Source organism: Equus quagga, chromosome 8, assembly GCF_021613505.1.
Source record: "Equus quagga isolate Etosha38 chromosome 8, UCLA_HA_Equagga_1.0, whole genome shotgun sequence".
Lineage (NCBI taxonomy): Eukaryota > Metazoa > Chordata > Mammalia > Perissodactyla > Equidae > Equus > Equus quagga.
In genome coordinates, this window is record NC_060274.1 from 79,943,648 (window position 1) to 79,959,435 (window position 15,788).

General features: G+C 41.0%; 1 long non-coding RNA gene across 1 annotated transcript; it reads left to right on the forward strand.

Annotated features, from left to right (window-relative positions):
* Positions 1 to 541: 541 nt before the first annotated feature.
* On the forward strand, positions 542 to 15,362 carry LOC124243215 (uncharacterized). The gene is made up of 3 exons (XR_006889651.1): positions 542 to 755; positions 1,086 to 1,168; positions 15,210 to 15,362. It is a non-coding gene; the product is annotated as an uncharacterized LOC124243215 (long non-coding RNA).
* Positions 15,363 to 15,788: the final 426 nt, after the last annotated feature.

Below are 15,788 nucleotides of genomic sequence, written 5' to 3' on the forward strand. Positions count from 1 at the left end.
AACCTTGTTAAATTCTCATTAATTGTAACAATTTATCTGTAGATTCTTTTGGATTTGCCGCAAACATAAGTGTATCTGTGAAAAATAATTTTGTTTCTTCCTTTTCAATCTTTAGCCCTTTTCTTTTTCTTGCCGTACTCCACTGGCTATGGACGTTCAGGAGCAAGAACTGCACTCTTGTCCACAGCACACAGTTAATCACTACTAAGGCCTTCCGCCTCAAGCCAATAGCATCGGGATTGTTAGCTCCCAGCATCGGGAGGGTCAGGAGTAAAACGCCCACACCCTCCTTTCAAAGCCTGCACGCTATTTAAAGCAGGGAGTACGCCTCTCGTAAGCTCCTCTTCCAATCCGAAGGAACCGGCCACCCCCACTGGTTGCCACGCAACGGCGTGGTCCTGACCTGAAGTAGCTGCTGGCAGGCTAGAAGCACGTGCCGCCTCTTCCGCATTCCGGGACTACATCCCCCATAATGCCGCGCGCCGCGGGCTGTTGGTCGTCAAAGTGGGGGAAGGGCCGGGCTGGGCCAGGAGGCGGAGCGGAAGCGCAGTGCGAGGGACGAGAAGAGTAGAATCTGCACGAGCTGGGAACCAACCTGGTCCCTAATTCCCAGCCCCGGTCTTAGTCCATCCCGACCTGGAGGCTGCTTCGCGAGCGCGGGACGCAGCCGACGCCCGCTCATCCGCTTTCGCTGCGCCGCCCTGGCTCGGGAGCCGCTTGGCGGCGGCGACGGTGACGAAGAGCCCACGGGCAAGGTAATGGGGAGGGGGCGTCTCTGCCAGTCCGGCCCGCGCCTCTGGCGGAGCCCCTCGGCCCCGCGGCCGCCCCTCCTCCGCCGGTCCCCGCCCCACCGGAGCCGCTGCCGCGGGGCTTCCCCGGAGACCCGACTCGGGCACCGCGGCCGGAGAGGCTTTTGTCCCTGCCCCTCCGGGTCGCCCAGCCGCGGCCGCGCGGGCCCGGGCGAGGAAGCGCGCGTGGGGCGGGCTCGGTCCGGGGCCGCGGGCGCGGGCGAGCGTCGGACCTGAGCTGCGGGGATGCAGCGCCCGCGCGGCAGCCGCGCTCACTTCTTTCTCTGTTTTTGACAGCTCAGCTCTGTTGTACTTTGAGAGAGAGAAAGTCAAATGCCCGTTTTTCACTCCGTCTTCACAACTCGGCTCCCGGGGGACTGGTAAGGACAAACTTAAACTGCCCTGTCGGCTGTGGCTTATACTCTCGCAAGCGGTTTTGAGAGCGGCTCAGACAGCCTGGGTTCTAATCCTGATCGACTCACTGCCTGGCTTTGTGACCTTGGTGAATGAAAGGCTCTAAGCCTGAATTCTCTCATCGATCAAATGGAGATAACAGGGCACACCTTTAAGTTCTTAGAATAAGAAATAATACACTTAGAACGCCATTAATTCTTCATTTGACGGAAGAATCCTTTGAATATGGTATTTTCGTTAGCTATACTGAAGTGGCCTCTGGATTTGTCAGTTTTGTGCTTTTCTCTGTTTAATCACTAGCACCCTAGGCTGTGTGTTCTTCACTTTATACCTTGTTCACCTTAAACGTAAGCAAAGAATTCTTTAAAATATGCTATCTTCTTAATTTCCGCTGTTTTGGGATGGCTGAGAATGTTCTTAGGAAATTGATGACTCTGCTTTTCTGTGGATCAGCCTTAGAGGTACAAGGACTTATTCACCGTGTCGTGCCCCCCCTCCCCCGCGCTGTGTCGTTTGGGGGGGATCCTTAAAGGAGCTTAAGTGTTTTGGCAGAGTAAGCATCTAGGTGTCCTGTAGTCCTGGCGTGGGGCTTCACCATCTTTACCGTATCTCTACTTTTTTCAGTCTCTCTCTACACTTACCCATTGGTTAGTAATTTTCCTCTTTGGGATTTGTGTTTCCAACTTGTAGTTTTTGTTCTCAGGACAAGTTGAATGAATGCAATAAATTTTATAAGGAGTGACTTGAAACATTTCACATTAGTTCCTCTTTAGTTTCGATTGTTCTTTTACTGTTTTCTCCTGAATTTTACTGACAGTGGTGATGAGTTTTTCTTCAAGGAAATCTTTATGGTCCTTAATTGAACTTTTTCATTTAAAATGTCTGTTCTGTACCACATTGAGTTCAAACACTATTGTGTAATATGTGTAATAAGTTCAAACACTATTGTGTAATATGTGTAATAACGTGTCCTGAATAGTGTAGTTTTTGAATGTGGAGTTATAGGGAAAAGCCAGAGGGGCCTGGTGAATTTTCTGTGTAATGTCTTTATAGACAAATGCATTTAAAAAAAGTATTTAAGAAGAAAAGAAGAAATCTAGTGAATGTATTTCATAAGGATAACAGAGAGCCAGAGAGTAAACAAGTGGAAAACTTATTTAAACTGTGGGGGGATGGCATATGCACATAAAGATTTCTGATTCATTTAAAAACATGTGGCAAAAATACTCATTTTGAAAAAAAAATGTTGTTTCTGTGTTGGTGTTATTTAGTGCAGTGTAAGAGAGTAATGACTATGGAAATAGGAGACCTTGATTCTTGTCCTAGCTCTGTCACCATCTGTGTAACCTTGGGTTCCTTTGTGGTCCTCAATTTCCTCATCGCTAAAATAGTGAATTGGTCTGATTCCAAGGACTCTTCTAGCTCACGCTTTCAATGATAAGGGTTTTTAGACATTCTTTTTAACGTGGGAAAAAATTGAGGTAAACTCTTTTTGTCATTTATTTGTATTTGAGGGGTTTTTTCCACCTTGAGGAAGGGAATATACATGGAAGAACTAGAGAGCTACCACAAACAAGAATCTCTGCCAACCAGTCCTTCCTCCCTTTCATGAGCTGCACCTTTTCTGTGCGTTTTTGACATGCTTAGTTCTCTTTTTCGCTACTCTTTTCCTTTACTCATAGCCTCTGTTTAGTTTTATGCCTGCCTCTTTATAACTCTAGTTTGTCAATCCCTTGATCCAATTTCATTGGGTTTTTTGGTGAATTCTTTCCCTTTTTGTTCCTACTGTCAACATCCTGGTTTTCTTAGAGGCCTCTTTTTGTCAGAGGCCTCAGGCAAAGTTGCCCAATGCTAGTCTGGTTAGCTGTGGAAGAGGAGGTGGGGTCATATGGCACAAAACATGATTGGCCAAGGCTGTGGCCAGGTCAGGCTCTGTGACTGAAATCTCTAGGACTGTATAATATATTTAGATTTAACTTTCACTGTGGCATAGTGATTGAGTAGTTTCTCCTTTCCTCTAACATTTTCTATTCTTAACCCTGACTTACATTACCCATTTTCTTTTATATATCTTTGTGCTCTTCAGTGCTATCATCGTCTTCCCTCCCCTCTCCCAAATATGCCATCTAAAAATGATCTGCTATCTTAAGATATGATATTTCTGTATCATGGCTGGAATTTTAGTGTAGCTTCTCTCAAGGCTGTTCACATTTTAAATCTTAGACCTAATTAGGAGTGGATGGCTGTGTCCTATGTTAAATATTTTTCCCCCAGATATTAGCCTCAGGCAGTATTATGTAGAGAAAAATATTTTAGGAATGGGCCTTTTCCCCTGAAATTACATTCCGAGGTCAAGTCTGTGGAGGACTTCTTTCGGAGTCTTTTTTGCAGAGAACTCTCTGAACCTCTGAGCTCTGGTGAACATACTGTGTCTTTTTGTAGTATGTAACCTGCCTCTCTAGCTGTAAATTCCTTGGGAGACAAGTAGGCATGATTCTTGTAGCACCTTTGGCTGAGTGAGAGCTTCTCTGCTTGCCAGTTGCTGCTGTCAACGGTCACTTCAGCTATAGTTATAACAGCACAAAAAGCAAAGCACTGAATAAATGCAAAATTGGGATTTGAAGGAGAGATTTTTAAGGTAGGATTAGCCATCTGTTAATGTTTTTAATGTTGCTGTTGCAATGTTTGCATAAAAATACAAGGAAGTATTTCAAGAATGTTTTTAAAATTTTTAACTGCAACCCATAGCAGAGGTCTTTTTGTCAAGACTCCATAAAGGCTTTTTGTGCAACTCTGTGTGCAGGTGCCTGTCTGTGTATGAAAAAGATACATACATATATAGAAAACTGAAAGAAAAGTTTCACAAAATAAAATCTGTAGTGCATACAGTTTGCTCTGATGGTTTCTATTTTATCTTGTTTTTTAAAAAAGTGCCAGTTGCAAACTATTAATGTTGATTTTTGTTCCTTGCTTTTGAAAAACTCTGGAGTCCTGGGCTGAGCGTTTGGATGCCTCGTTTCCCCCATTTGACCTTGGTAGTCATCAGTCCTCTTTGTGCTTCACTTTCCTTATCTTTCAGATGAGGGCATTCTGGTTTAAATATTCGCTGATTCTCTTTCTTTACTTTTCCCTAGTAATAATGTTGGACTAATATATTTGTCTTTAAGTCCCTGGCTAGGGAGAAACTGCTGGAAAATTGCTTAAATATCTAGCTGTTGACATGTTTGCTGTTCGGCGAGTAGTGTAATAGAGCTTTGAACAGATCTTGGGCAATTTACTGACAGGCAAAGATCTTGTAAACTGGAGTGGAGACATTAAGGCCTGTAATAAATATGAAAATTAAGAAAAAAATTTCCCCATGTTCTTTGTTTTCCTACTTTAGTGTTCTTTAACAAAGAATGTTTTAGAGTTCAAAAAACTGTATTTAAATGCTTAATAACAGTTATAGGTTAACATGCTGTTGGACTGCTACCTAGACTTTATTCCATACCGCATTTTGCCACTGCCCCCTTAATGTTAGGAAATGCTGATAAGAACATGTTTTTCTGTGTAAAGATCACCATATCACATCATTACTGTTCCTGTGTATTACCAACAGCGGAAGTGCCATTCTCATAAGAAAGGGGAACACAAAGCTTTCTTTGCTAGTGAGTTTCCTTCTGTTCATTGTGGACAATTTCTCCAAACCAGGCTGTTCCATGCTGGGGATTGAGATCGTTCTCATTCTCATTAGTTTATACTGAGAAGAGTAGGAATAAGGAATTTACTGCCTGCTTCCAAGATTCTGGTTGGAAAAGAATTCTAAAGGTTTTAGTTGGAACGAAATTGGAACCAGACTTTGTACTTCCTTTTTTTTCAGATCAGACCTCCTTGGAGGGCCTTCCTTGACCTCACACCTCACGTAGACTCCTCACACAATCTCACATTGCCCTGTTTATTTTTTTCATAGCAATTTCTCACAAGCTGCAATTAGCTTGTTTCTTTGTTTGCTTGTTTATGGTCCCACTCCTACCAAAGCATAATCTCCAGAAGAACAAGAATCCTGTCTTATCTTGTTTCACCTTTCACATCTCCAGTTTCTGGCGTGTAGTAGGTGCTTTAATACATATTGTGAATGAATAAGTGAGCAAATGAATGAATAATCCAGGTTCTTTCCTGCTGAAAAGAAACGGGCATGTAGTAAAGGTTGTGTTTGGGTCTGGGCCTTTGTGCACCCCACCCAATTCTTTTTTCTGGAAATGTGTTCTTTCTTATCAATGTTTTGCTGATCATGTTAAGGTGTTTATATCCAGAAGACCTTGTATTTATCTTTGTTTTGCTGCATGTTTTTTCTGTTGTAGTTTTTTGCCTATGTAAAACAAAGATCTAAAGTTTCTTAGATCCTTCTTGCAGTGACTTTGTAATACTTTGGTTTATATGAATAAAGCATATTTGAAACTTTAATGTGCCAACTTGATAATTTAATGAATAGTCCAAGTGATACATCTTCAGAATTTTACAATCATTGCCCTAAACTGCCATGACTATCTTCTGGTTACATTCTTTTTAAAGCAAAAAAGAACAAGCTTCATTTAATGGTACAATTCATTCAGTATTTATAAACACAGTCTTTCTAGGGGAGGTAAGGGAGGTAGTGTGGTATAGAGAAAAACTTAGACAGTGAGTCAGGACCTGTGTTCTGGACCAGTACAGTTTCTGCCATAATTGATGGTCGCATTTTGGGCAAGACCCTGAACATCTCTGGGCTTTAGTTTCTTCATCTGAAATATGAAGGGATTGGATTAGATTTCTTCTCAGGTTCTTCCAACACAGAAATGGATAATTGAAGATACTTTAATTTTACCTTGAAATTTCTGTTTCCTCTGCCCTGAAAACATGGCAGGGAGGTCCCATTGCTGCTTGGGAGAAGGTGAGGTTAGGCTCAGGGATGTGTTTAAAGTAAAGTATGAGACCTCTCTCAGTGATTGCTGGTCATTCACCCGGCTCTGTGGGAGTTGTGGCAGCAGTGTAGGGCATGGTACTCTGGCTCTTCAGGACCTGGGACTTAGGAGACAAGGCTCATACACATGATTGGATGATATGATGTGTAAAATCAGTTGGTATAAAGTAATGTGCTGTGGGAGTTAGAAGACAATCAGCGTGGGCTAGAGTAAAGTAATGAGGTTTTGAAATCCTTCTGGCTAAGGTAGCATTTAAATAGATGCTCTCGTCTCATTGTCGGCTATTTGGAAGATGAACTGTTCTTACCAACAACATGCTGTTATGTCATCTTTAGGACTGCGTAATTCTTCAGTGACTGGTACCAATGAAATATTTCATGTTGTCCACAGATTCTGAGTAGAAACTTTCAAGCCTACAGCCTCTCTGATAGCTGACTATTACTAACTGAATGAGAGGACAGAAGGAAGCATGCTCGGTAAATAAAAATATTACATAAATGTAAGGTATTATTATTACTGTTGTATGAGACGGGGAGAAGACTGGCTTGATTGGGAGAGATATTTTTGTGATTAATGGGAAATAAATTTGGTCTTTGGGGACTGCATTATGGAGGGCCGTGAGAGCTAATCAAAAGAGTTTTGTTTGAGTCTAGTAAAACATCCCCTGTATTAACTCAAGTTACTCAGATTGTCAAGAATTACTGGCGTTGCTGCCTAAGAGCCTGACACTAATAATAAAGGTTAGTATTTATTGAGAAGTATGAGGTATCACTTTTCCTTGCCAGTATTAGGTTAGGTACTGTTGTCCCCGTTATGTAAGCGAGGACATTAGGGTTTAGGGAGATAAAATAACTTGCTCAAGGTTTTAAAGGTAGAATATGTAATTTCACATGGAGAATGATAGAAGTACCTTGAGGCTGGAATGGGAAGGCTACTTTTTGAAGAGGTGACATTTGAGCTAAATACTAAAGGATGAAAAGGAGCCATCGGCAGGAAGAGCATTCTAAACAGGGGAACAGCAGTTGTAGAGACCCTGAAGAATTTGGTGTGTTTTGCTGAGTGACTGTAGTACAGTGAGCAACAGGGAACTGGTGTGAGATTAGGACAGAGTGAGGAGGGTGGAAGTCAGATTATGCAGGGCCTGTGGCTGTGGTAAAGAGTTCTAATTTTATTCTAAATGCAATGGGAAATTGGTGAAGGGTTTTTAAGCAGAGGAGTGATGTGATGACTTCTTTTGTGTGTATGTATATGATAAAAAATACACAACATAAAATGTACTATTTTAACCATTTTTAAGTATATAGTTCAGTGGCATTAAGTACATTCACGTTGTTGTGCAATTATTACCACTATGCATCTCCAGAACTTTTTCATCATCGCAAAGTGAAACTCTGTACCCTAAACTTTAAACCATAACTCTCCATTCTCCTATCCCCCAAGCCCCTGGTAGCTACCATTCTCCTTTCTGTCTTTATGTCTCTGACTATTCTAGGTACCTCTCTAAGTAGAATCATCCAATATTTGTCCCTTTTGTGTCTGGCTTAATTTAGTGTAATGTCTTTAAAGTTCATCCATGGTGTAGCTTGTATCAGAATTTTCTTTTAAGGCTGAATAATATTCCATTGTATGTATATATCGAATTTTGTTGGTCTCTTCGTTTGTTGATGGACAGTTGGGTGGTTTCCACCTTTTGGTTATTGTGAATAATACTGCAGCGAACATGCGAGTACAAGTATCTCTTTGAGTCTGTCCTTCGATTCTTTTGTGATTATACCCAGAAGTGGAATTGCTGGACCATACGGTAATTCTGTGTTTAATTTTTTGAGGAACTGCCGTATTGTTTTCCCCAGCAACTGTACCATTTTTCCCTCCCATCAGCAGTGCACAAGAGTTTCAGTTTTTCCACATTTGCACCTACACTTGCTGTTTTTATTTGTTTGATAATAGCTGTAGCGGAAGGCAAAAAACTTATTCCTCTACCTTCTTAGGTTCAGTACCTGGGACTCTGCAAATTAAACTGATAAAAGACAGATTAACAGGAGAAAAAGGTTTATTTGCAATTGTATGTATGCAAATTACAGGCTTCACAGAAATGAAGTGAAACCTCCAAAGAAGCAGTTAGGCCCGAGAGCTTATACACCATTTAAAGAGCCATAAATTGTGGAGATGTGGCAAGACAAAGGAAAAGGAGTTTGATCTTCTAGAGGCAGTAAATTGTGGGAAGGTAGATATATGGGGGAAATGAATGAAAGATAAGGGCTGTTTTAGTTAAGGTGTGCTTCTACAGATTAATCTCAGCATCAACTCCTGGTATCCTGTGATAAGAATGTTCTCACCTTTCTCACCGGAAATTCATGTCTTGCTTTTAGGTTGAAAGGGGTAGGGCAGGGAGCCCTTCCTGCATTTGCTGTTTCTCAGTTATCTTCAGCTCAAAATAGTCTTTATACCAAAGAGGCATATTTTAGGCTGGTATACACTGATGCCCTTCATAGTCATCCTAATGGTTGTGAAGTGGTATTTCAGTGTAGTTTTAATTTGCATTTCCTTAGTGGTTAGTGGTTTGAGCATCTTTTCATGTGCTTTTTGGCTATTTGCATATCTCTTTTGGAGAAATATTCAAATTGTGGCCATTTGAGTCATGGCTTGTTTTTAAAAGAACATTTTTGGCTGCTCTGAGGACTATGGCTGGAAGTGGGGTTGGAGAGGGATCTAGGAAAGCACTTGAGAAGCAGCTGCAGTAATCCCATTGGAGATGATGGTACTTGGACCTCACTCTGTTGCCCCTCTTCAAATCTAGTACTCTGCAGTTACTTCATTTTAAGTGTGTCTCCTCTCCTTAATTCTTCTCCTTTTGGACCATGTGGACTGTAATTCCTTTTGTAATTTCTGCAGTTGAGTGAGGACTTTCCCCTGGGAATCCTAAAAATATTTAGGAGTGTGGGGGACTGGTCTTGGCCATGCCAAGATATGTCTCTTTGGCATGAGGATTATTTGAGGCTGATTGCTTTTGATAAACTGGGACAGGGAAGGAGGCTCTGAGGGGTGGAACTTGCTTGCCCTTTGTTAGGAGACATTTACATTGTAAAGGAAATCTCTATCTGTAAAGGTGCCTCCCTCTCAGTACCAGGAAGAAGAAAGGGGATGACCTTCTCTCTAGAAACTCTTAATCAATACCAAAGGCAAGGACTTAAATCTGCATAATAATCTGATTCCTGTTTCTGGTAACCTGCTGTAACTGACTCCCCCCACCCCCAACATCCTCCTTTGTCTTTTTGCTGACTATGATATTTAAGGGGAGGGCTTCAGCCATTTTGGCGAGTTGCTCAGCTTACCTGACTTCTCCCATGTATACATGTTATAAAGCTTTGTTTAATTTTCTCCTGCTATTCTGTCTCATGTGAATTTAATTCGTTCTCTGGCCAGACGAACCCACATCAGGTAGAGGAAATGTCTTTCTCCCCTACAGGAGTCTATCTTAGGTCAAAATAGTAATGATGATAAAGGTAATGATGATTTTATTTTTGCCTTTAAAAATTCTCCAGTGTTTCTTGGGAACAATTTGAAGTTTTATTTTTTTGAGTGATTGGTAGACAGTATAGTGGTCTAGAAGTTAGGATTAAAAAGCTTTTAGATGTAGACTATTTTGGTGGAGCAAGGATTCTGATAAATACTATGCTAGATGATAGCCATGAGTCCTCGGTGACAGTGTAAACCTTTTAAGTTTCTGGTTATTGTCTCCATCCTGACCTCGGTGGTATTCCAGGAGCTGGACGAGTACTTGAAACATACAGAAAAATTGGAGAGGTTCAAAGTGCAACTTCCTCTGTCATTTGCAGCTGTGAACCTTGCATAGAAAGAGACACTGAACCCTCCCTTTTCTTTTTCTTTCATAAAGATTGAGTCTAAGAATTATTTCTCTTTAAAAGTACTAAGGTAAATTACCTTTAGTTGCTAAAGAATTCAGAACTTCTTATCTGCTTTTTTTCTATATGAAATTGCAGAAATCTCTCTCAAGAGGATAGAACAGTGTATTCATAATCAGCCTAGGAATGAAAGTGGGACCAGTGGAAATTGCTTTCTCTTCACTCCACCTCCACCCCTGCCTGGTAAATACAGGGCCTCACCCGCCCTGGCAGGAATGACTTGGATTCCAGCAAAGTGTTTTCTCATCCCCTTACCCTTTCTCCTTCACGGTCGTTATAGGTAGGTCCAGGCAGGAATCCTATGTCACACCTGATGAACTGATTTCTAACTTTGAATTTAGTGACCCTACCTGTAGCTGTCTATCATTGCTACTTTATGAAGAAATTTAAGATTTGGACAGTGGTTCCCAAACTTTGCTGCACATTGGCATAACCTAGGGCTCTTTAAAAAACACCAATGCCTGGCTTCCACTCCCAGACGTTCTAATGTAATTGATATAGGGTGGAACCTGGCATTGGGACTTTTAAAAAACTCTCCAGATGATTTTAATGTGAAGTGTTCTCTGAGAAGATACCGAAGGCAGAATTGTATCCTTTTAGAATCTTAGTCACCTCTGCTGGGCTTGCTTGCAGTTGCTTGTGGAAATGAACCCTTAGATAGAACAGTTTTCAGGCTTTCTTGGATTGACTAAGAGAATTCTCAGGGACTTTTGTACTACTCTGCCCTCTGTCATAAGCTGCCTCCTGGCCATCTTTTTAACTTGGAGAGGGCTGCAGGGGGTCCTTTCTTCCTGGTAGCTCCATATCCCCTTTATTCCTTGGTGTCCTTTTGTAGTTCCCTAGTGCAGAGTGGGATTAACTGCTCCCAGCTTCTCACTATGCTATTCCCCAAGAAACCCTTTTCATATTAAATGTTTTACTACTTATCACTATAGGAAAGTGTATAACAAACACAAGCGAGTTACACAGCATATACATTTCTTATGGTAGCAGTCCCTGTGAAAGTTCCCGACTTCCCTCTGAGACGAGCTGCTTTAGCTTTGTTGAGGGCAGTGGTGAGCAGACCGATTCCATATAGAGTCAAGGCTAGGAGGACCTTTCATGAAGGCCTCTTCTCTGAATCTGATGGTACAGTTGGGTAATGTACAGTCAATAGAGAGGAATAAGGGGCTCTTAATTTAATTTTTGCAGCTTAGATCTTTGGGCCCTGAATTCACACGGAGAAATTTTAGGTTTAAGTTAGGCCTCCTTGGTCCCTGAGATTTATTACTTTGGGGGCATATCGTTCTCAGCTATGCTTCTGCCTAGTGGTGCTACTGCCACTGACCCTTTAGGCAGAGTTCATGGTGGTGAGCAGCCTTTCATTCTCAAGCTTGTACCTACTTGGAAGGACTTGACCTCTTAGAGATTAGACTCCCTGTTTGACTATCCACCCCCTACACCCAATGAGTCTCCTGTTCTCTGCCTAATGCCATTACAGTCTTGGGATTTGTCACTTTCGTGGAGTTTTGTAAAAGCTACGAGTTCTAGAGGGCTGGATTTAACCACCCTCTTTAAAGGAAAAGACAGACTCTAAATGGAGCTACAGATTCTGAACTTGTGGACTTGTACCTCTTGCCACAGTACAGGCGAGTGTAGTCAGCTGGCCTGGGTAAAAATCTTAGGCAGGTTAACCTCTAAGCCTTAATTTGGTCACCTTTAAAGTGAGAATAACAACACAACATCTTTCTTTGGGGGTTATTGAAAATATTAAATGAAATAACCCTTGTGAAATGTTTACTTCAGAGTTAGGCACATGATAAGAACTTAGTAACTGTTCACCCAGTTTCTGTTGCCCTTGCTATGAAAGAGGGGCGGTAGTTAAGAGCCTGAACTTTGACTTCTGTCTCTTCCACCATCCAGTTGTACGACCTGGGGCAAATTATTTAAGTTTTCTTTGCTTCAGTTTTGTTTTGTTTTTACCTGTTAAGTGGTAATATTATTAGTATGGGATGTTGTGAAGATTAAATGAGTTATTTCATATAAGGAACTTAGAGCAGAATCTGGTGTGAAGTGAGTGATTGCAGTAATGGTTGTTGCTGTTATTTAACTGAAATACCTTCTTTGCCTCTGGTTTTGTGTCTCTTCCTTTTTGGTCTTGGATGTGTATAGTGACGTAGAACTTTCTAGGCTGTCATTTAGCCTTTATTTGCCAAAATACCTAGGAGTCAGTTCTCCAGGGATGTCACTTTTCTGGCTTTGTGGTAAGACGGCTTTAGAATCCTGTTGTGACCGCTTCAGGACAGGTTCCCAGTTCATCCTTCCATTGGGTGCTAGGTCAGATAATGTAGCACACAGGTGAAACTTGAAAAGACATAGGAGCTCGTAAAGATTTATAAAGGAAGAAGAAATTTAATATACGTGTATAATTTTTAAAAAAAATCTTGGGAATCAAGAATTTCCACTTTCTGAACTCAAGTCAAATGTAAAATCTCTGTAGAAAAAATAGGTTACGTTTACCTGACTTTGCTAAGCAAAGTTTAGTAATCCAGTATTGCTATTAATGGTACTGTTTCAATAAGATCTGAAGAGATTTACTCTGTGTATGATAACTAAAGAAATAAGCATAAGTAGAAGAAAATTTGAAAAGGAGTTACTTCCTAATTTTTCATGCAGTTATCACTCTACTATTGTAATTAATAGACGCAGTTAGTGGTGCAGTCATGTTTGTAGTGAGGTTGGGCAGGTGGGTATACTTCAACAGGAACAGAGGGTGTTTGTCAAACCTTGCAGCCCCAGAATTTATTAGAGGTGTCCGAGGGGGGATGGGTGGCAGGCTGGGGGAAAGGAGGAGGGGGAGTTTTCTGAACAGGACAGGTGAATTGGCGGGGCAGAAGGTCCCCCACTTACATATTCCTCAACACACAAACATCTACTGGAGAAGTTTCGATTGTGTTTTGTATTTTGGCATTTTGCATAAGATTAGAAAATACTTTATTTTTGTTATATAAAAAAGGAGTTTGAAAGCACCTGTGCTAGAAAGCAAATTTCTCAGGCAGAACCACAGTTTCCCTAGTACCTAGCACGTATGCTGGCTCGGGAAATAGCTGTTGAAAGTGGGTGAATGCTCTGCAGAGTTTACCTTTATTGACACTGTATTCATTTGTAGTCTTATCCTCAAGCTAGATTTTATTAGTTTAGTTATGTGATTATACCCTATTAAGTGCATTAAAATTGATATTTTTATATGCCCATACTTCAGAAAGTTGAAAAGTTAAAGATTATTTTCATTAAGGTGTGATAGGCTTTTTTTTTTTTTTTTTTTTGTGAGGAAGATTGGTCCTGAGCCAGTTGGCCCTGAGTTGTATATCTTAGTTGTAGGTCATTCTAGTTCTTCTGTGTGGGGTGCTGCCACAGTGTGGCTTGACATGCGGTGCTAGGTCCTTGCCCAGGATCTGAACTGGTGAACCCCAGGCTGCTGAAGCAGAGCCTGCAAACTTAACCACTCAAGTATGGGGCTGGCCCCCCTGTGAAATGCACTTTATTTCTGCTTTTTTCTCTCCAAATCCCCCCAGTACATAGTTGTACATTTTAGTTGTGGGTCCTTCTGGTTGTGGCATGTGGGACACCACCTCAACGTGGCCTGACAAGTGGTACCATGTCTGTGCCCAGGATTTGAACCAGCAAAACCCTGGGCCACCAAAGCGGAGTGCGTGAACTTAACCACTCGGCCACAGGGCCAGCTCCAGAAATGCATTTTTGACTCCAGGTTTATTTCTATCTGAAGAATTTTACTCCATTAGAGATAATTGAAGAGTTTACTTCACTGGATACTTTGGGGATTCATACATTATTACTCTCCAGGTCTTTCTAGATTCCATAATGGTCATCACCTTTCTCTTTTTTACAAAAGTGAAATATGACCTTTCAGTGTTTCCTTAAATTATAAAAATACATACCTACATCATTTAAAATTTAGAATTGTAAATTTGGGGGGGCTGGCCCAGTGGCACAGTGGTTAAGTTCACACGTTCCGCTTCTTGGCGGCCTGGGGTTCACTGGTTCGGATCCCAGGTGCGGACATGGCACTGCTTGGCACACCATGGTGTGGTAGGCATCCCACATATAAAGTAGAGGAAGATGGGCACGGATGTTAGCTCAGAGCCAGTCTTCCTCAGCAAAAAGAAGAAGATCGGCAGTACTTAGCTCAGGGCTAATCTTCCTCAAAAAAAAAAAAAAATAGAATTGTAAATTTGGGGGAAAAATTCTAACTTGTTTTAGCACTTGTCATTATGACTGGCATAAACTTAGAAGTATAAACTTAGATATTATAACTTTTCATTTTAGGTTGTATGCTTCTTAAGATTATCTCATTGCCGTTAGTAGTATTTTCTAGTGACGTTTTCAAATATTGGCACACTTACTTATATTGTGGGATTTTTTTTTTTGACAGGCATTTTGATTTTCAAGTCTGTTTCACCTTTCCTCATGGCATCTACCTTTTTTGTTTTTAAAGGAGGAGGAGGAGGAGAAATAGCTTTTAGATGTTTAGGTTGGTGACCTGTATTTGAATAGACTGAGATTGCCTGTAAATCTTAATTGTATATCCATAGTTTTAGTCACAAATGATAAGTCATTGAAAGACTTTCGTGACCATGGTGGCATTTCTTTTTCAGATATTTTCAATGAATTGACATTTATTTCTAGTTAAAAAAAATTTTTTTTTTTTTGAGGAAGACTAGCCCTGAGCTAACATCTGCTGCCAATCCTCCTCGCTTTGCTGAGGAAGACTAGCCCTGAGCTAACCTCCACGCCCGTCTTCCTCTGTTTTATCTGTGGGATGCCTGCCGAAGCATGGCTTGACAAGCAGTGTGTTGGTCTGCAACCGGGATCTGAACCCGTGAACCCCGGGTCACTGAAGTGGAACATGTGAACTTAACCGCTGTACCACCAGGCTGGCCCCTCTACTTAAATTTTTTGAAGAGCATATAAATGAGACTGAAAAAGACATGGAAGCTTGCTTAGTGGTGGAGAAAATTGTCAAAGAAGATGATATAGTTCCAAATCAAAACTATTTATAGAATCTCTTCTTAAATCTGTCATTGTCTATTCTGTCACTGATATAGGTTAATACTAATTGCTTTTTTTTTTTCTCAATTTTGCAGAGTTGAGAGAGTTGGAGGCAACCTTGCTCAAGATGAAGAATATACAGTTTTAGATGAGGAGATTTTTTTTCTTTTTCCTTTAAAAGTCTTGATTGGTGACTTACCTCTAGTTACCACTTTTCACTTGAGTCTGTTTGCTTCATCAGAAATGATTTTTACAATCTCAAGAAAAAACATGTCCCAGAAGTTGAGTTTACTGTTGCTTGTATTTGGACTCATTTGGGGATTGATGTTACTGCACTACACTTTTCAACAACCAAGACATCAAAGCAGTGTCAAGTTACGCGAACAAATACTAGATTTAAGCAAAAGATATGTTAAAGCTCTAGCAGAGGAAAATAAGAACACAGTGGATGTCGAGAATGGTGCTTCTATGGCGGGATATGGTAAGATAACCAGAGACTCTTCCTAGTCTCTCCTCTTCAACCTATCCCCGTTTAAAGACAGACATGGAAATGCAACTCATTACCTCATGCATTGGCTTTACAAAGTAACTTTTTCTTGACTTTTTATTATGAAAAATTTCAAATGTCCTGAGAAGTAGAAATAATGTGATAAATACCCATGTATCTATCACCT